The 5414-nt window shown below is 36.3% G+C and overlaps 1 pseudogene; it reads right to left on the bottom strand.

Moving 5' to 3' along the window:
* Positions 1-4482: 4482 nt before the first annotated feature.
* LOC116639081 lies at positions 4483-5013 on the bottom strand (annotated as a pseudogene).
* Positions 5014-5414: the final 401 nt, after the last annotated feature.

Genomic DNA, 5414 nt, shown 5'->3' with positions numbered 1-5414 from the left:
AACCAAGAGTTCCTAAGCTTACATAATCGGAGCATTTCTTTGTGCCTATATCCTGTCAAATACAGCTTGCAAAATTTAATGCTGGCATTTTATAGAATAAGAAGAGGAAAAGAAACTCTCCATGTTTTATGGAACTTGACTAAACGACTCTCCACCATCCCAATGCTAAAAATTGACAGTTATGTGCATGGTCTTTTTTTCCTTCCAAATAAGAACACCTTTATTATCTTTGCTGATTATAAATATAATAAAAGCTCATTGTGAAATAATTTAACAATACAAATTTGTGTAAAGCAGTAGATAAAAGTATTCCATGCAAAACTAAGTGTATAACTATATATGTCTATAAACATACACACACGCACACAAACAGTTCTAAACATATTTTTCGTAGCCTATTCCCCAGTTTTCTTTCCTTTTAATTAATTATATATCATTACCATCTCTCTATGTCAGTGCAAATGCATCTACATCATTCTTTTTAATGGCTGTATATTCATTACATAAATGACCAATATTGTATTGATAGACACTGAGGACATTATCCAGCTGTTTGTTGCTACAAGCAATGCAATAAACATCCTTTCACTTAGATTTTTTGGTGCACTTTTCAATGAATTCCTTGGGATAGATTCTAGTATTGGACTTGATGGATCAAAGGGCATGCACATTTAAAATGTTAATAGACAAGCCAAATTGCCTTCCAGAAAATTAGACCAATTAGCACCTCTAGCAACGATGTATGGAAGTCCTCATTTTTCCACTTTTGATCACATTGGATATTATCATTATTATTAACTTTGCAAATCTGATTATTAGGTAGTCTTCTACTTTAATGGATCATCTGCATTTTTTCTTTTGCAAAATGCTCAGTTAATTCTCTGTTCTTTAGTCAGAATATTAACCCTAAAGGAACACAGATTGAATTTATTAATTGCTTTGGATATGTTTGTTTTAGTAATTAATTCAAATTCCTACCTCCCATAAACACAGATGCATTTTAGGGAGTATTTGCATTTATTTTTCCACTTAGTATTCTTAAAAATTTGCTTGAGCATTGTGTTGTCTTTTTGATTCCTGCAACACCATCCCCCAAATCCCTCATTCTGTCAAGATAATGATACTCTTAACGATGGCAAAGAAATCAGAAGAACACAGCATTTGCATCTCAGATATAATATATTGCTAATATAAAAGAACTGTTACCTCCTTTCACTTACAGGGCATGTGAGGCTGGGATATTGCTAAGGAAATTCTCATTGAGTCTAATATTTAGAGAATATTCCCGTTTCTATTTGTAATGAGGTACACAAACACAAATGATGTTAGGATACAAGCTTAAAGGATTAGCAATGTTTTAAAAACAGTTGTCAGACTCATGTGAAACACCTGGTGAAATGTGGATTTTTTTTGCCTGAATAGTTCTAACATTAGTACTGTAAAAATATTAGGAACTCTTATCTTTTGTCTAAAATTCTGTACTCTATAGAAAAAAAATAATTATAGATGATCTGTCATTAAGTTTAAGACATACAGTTTTAGTTAATTCCCCTATATCTGTTACTTGAATTTGGGGGTAATATATGTATAAAGGATGGGAAAGCAGGAATTTTGAAGTCAGACTTCATGCTATCAATTAAACAAGAAATTTTATGTGGTAATGTGGCCTCTAAAGTTTTTAGAGTGGTGGTAGAAGTGCAAATGGCCTATTATTTTGAGTGGCTTGAGTGAAATTGGAGTGAAGATGCTAAATGCTCTAGTATCCCCCAGCAGAAGAACTAAGAGTGGATGAACAGTTGCCCATTATCACTCCAAGAGAGGCTGTCTTCTTTCTTCTAGCAGTTTTCACAAAAGGAAATTTAAATACTCCTGGAGAGTTTTAGACATTAGGCTAATGCCTTCTTAGATCCTGAGAATGGAAGACCAAGAAGAAGGTCAAAAAAACAAAACACTACAAAAAACATATTATAGAATTAAGTCTTCAAAAACTTTTTAGTATACACTCAAGACCTCTATTCCCCTAATGTTGCCAACCAATTGAAGAGGCCATCATAGCTAATAAGCTGATATGAGATGGTACTTTTGAAAAAGAAACTGCCTTTGGGAAAGACCTCTATGTGCCTTAGTAAAGTAATAAGTTCAAGGGAAACCTAGCTGAGACACTCCAAAGATTTCAAGGCAGTTTAAATGTAATAAAATAGGCGTGAAATGCTCTTAATAAGTGCTCTTAAGTCAGGCTTCCTCAGTCTGATATTTAGAGGTTTAAAGTAGAAAAGCATTTTCAAATGCAACAAAACATGAGGTAGGATCAAGAGTAGTATATAGAAAACCAGCCTGAGCACTGTTTTAAAGTTTATAATGTGCTACAATGATGAAGGAGCACACTCTACAGTTACAACAGATTTTTTCCTTTCTTGTTTGTTAGTTTAACACTAAGCATCTTCCTCCCTCAAGTATCTCCCATTGTTTCATAGTCATTTGTTGGGTAAGGAATATTTCAAGGATTTTATTTTTTTATGAAAATAAGTCTATCGGGTTTTTTTTTTGAGATTCTGAATCCATGTTTTGTTTTTCATTGCTTCTGTTTCAGAACGTGTCATTAGTTCGAATACATATATGATTAAATATGTTCAGCAAATACAGAATCTATAAATCAGATCTTGTATTGGTTTGAACTTAAGTTCTGAGATGTTATAAAATGTTTTCATTTTACATAGTTTTGAATTTTTAGTCTGAATTTCTTACTTAGTATGTGAGCTTCTTCCATTTTTCTCATTTTTCTTTTTAATTTTATGGACAAACTAAAAGAATAGAGACTTTAAAAACAAAATCTTTGTTTTGAGTATGAAGTGAGTCAGTACCTGGTGAAATTAGGGCTTATGAAATCCTAAACTATTTCTTCATATCTAATCTTCAGCATCTACTCACTATTTTGCATTTTAATTCTCAGCTCAGAAAAAAATATTTTAAAAAGGATACCCTTACCCACTTAAAAATATTCAAATGCATTGATTTTCTTCCATGTCCAGTTTTTGTTATTGGATTGGACAAAGTTATGATGGACTGACTGCCAGAGCAATGACCAACTTGGCAGAGACAGATTGTTCCAAAGCCACAGTAACCAGAAAATGTCCTTGTATTTCCAGGTCAGATCTGTGTATCAGTGTGGGGGGCTTAGACAGAAGAGAATTAAAGAATGGACAAGATTTACCAATGACAAAGATTAGAAGGAGGACCACAGTACTACTGGCTCTGATAGATCTTTCCATGCAGATAGCTTAAATGTTCTTTTCTACCTCGATCCTAAAGTGAAGAAACTTGTGTAGAGCTAACTTCAAAGGGATGTTTAATGAAAATAATACTGGGCTGGGGATTTGCAGAACTGATGTAATTTGTTCTTAGCTGCCAACCAGCTACCAGAAGTATGACCTGAGGAAAGGCATTCTCACTCTTTGTGACACAATTTTTTTTTCCCCATTAGATGGGAACTCAATTTTTTTTTAATTTGTTATATTTATAGTTAAGGCCTTTTGTGAAAAAGCATTTATAAAAGTTTTGAAAGTTAAAAGTTCTATATTGACCCAAAGCATTATTAACCAACCAATCGTCATTATTATTTGAATTATTATTAGCATTGTATACTTTGTTAACTAGTAAAAGGGTAAGTAATAATATATGTCTTATAATATAAACACAGTACTTTAAAAGCATGGTTATGTAAAAATACAGGTACAATATACATGATAACAAAAATGAAAACAATTTCCAAGAAAGAAAAAAAAAGAACTCTGTACAGGTAAGGTAATTACAATTATAAATTTATGAAGTAGATAAGCATCCTTTACCACCCCCTCCCTTCCTTAAGGATCTAAATGGGGAGATTTTAGTGAACTATATGTACCTGAATATAAGGACTCCAAGCCAAGAGTATAAAATTAAGGCAGCTCTTTTATTTTGAACAAGAAAGCGGCATAGCAATTCCAAGTATCTCCCAGTCCCCACTAATATGAAAGCTCCCTCCCCACAGCACTCCCTACCCAGTTTTGGGAAAAAAGTGTCTTCTATCTAGCCGGTCCTGTCATCTACTATGACACCTTCTTACAACGCAGACATGTCATTGACTGACATCTGCTTATAGTTGAAGAACCAAGTCCCGAAGGAGCAGCTCGGCACTCACATTTGGAGAGATGACTCTCATTCAGGTTGAAGCATGGGCTAACACAGGGCTGCTGAACACTGATCTTGAATTAGGTCAAATGAATATGATTTGTCCACATCCCCACAGCTGCTTCCATGTAAAAATCACTTTTATAACAAAGCTCCTTTCATTATAACACACCCTGATGAAATAATCTTGCAAAGGAAAGCTCTCCTAGACCCCCGTCTACAATATAAAAGCAAGGAGAAAGGACAGGCTCTCTGCTGTGATCACGTTCAGGACACTCGCAAGGACGAAGGGTGAGCTAGCCCCCGGGAGCACTACTATGCTGTCTATGCCAAAAATTCCATGTCTTGTCCCTGAGCCTCGAAATGGTCAGCTAGCCAATGTAAGCTGTCCACGCTGGGTCTCCCACAAACAGCCACGTGGCCTCCACACAGTTCTTTTCATCCAGCGTTAAGTGGTGATCAATCTCTGCAGGAAGAGTTATCATGTCCCCTTGTTCCATGCAAATGCGGATCGCTTGTCCTCTTTATCTCCCACATCAAAGTACCCACTGCCAGCCAAGACCTAGTGGATCTCCATCCAGGTGCAAATGCTCCTCATAGAACATCTTAATCTTTTCTTCATAATTTGACAGTTTATCCTTGCATATGGTTGTTATATCTGTCCAGGAGTAGTTTCTTTCTTTTCTGATCTCTTCTAATTCTGGGTCATTCTATTTGTCAGCATCCAGCTTCCAGTAAAGAACCCCGAGTTGGCGCAGCAGCTCCAGGAGGTCGACCAGGTGGCCAGGTTGTGCACGGTCGTCGGTGGACTCGTCCATGACCCGGACTTGACCAGGCCTGCACCATGGCCTGACCGGGGCTCCACATGCACCTGCCTGCTCCTCCGCCCACCCCAGCCCGGTGACCCTTCATCGGCCACTACAGGAGGCAGCGGAGGAAGAGCCCATCTTTTACCCTTTATGTCAGGGGCTAATTGAGAATTGACCACTGCAGTTGGCAAAATGCAGATGACCTAGGACCTCTTCCTGTATGGAAGTCACATTTTGAAAACTTTATGGGCTAATTCTTGAAGACTGGCTCTTGATACACTAAAGGGAAGATAAAATAATATATAAAATATTATTTTTCCCTTTCAAGATGTATGACTTTCAAGCCTAAAGTCTTCTTAAAATCCTGTTTTGAATATCAGATATTGAGTAGTAACTTTTTCTTTGCACTTTTTCGGGCATCCTAATCTCACCACCTCT

Source organism: Phoca vitulina, unplaced genomic scaffold, assembly GCF_004348235.1.
Source record: "Phoca vitulina isolate PV1807 unplaced genomic scaffold, GSC_HSeal_1.0 scaffold17, whole genome shotgun sequence".
NCBI lineage: Eukaryota > Metazoa > Chordata > Mammalia > Carnivora > Phocidae > Phoca > Phoca vitulina.
This window is presented reverse-complemented; position numbering and strand designations above follow the sequence as displayed.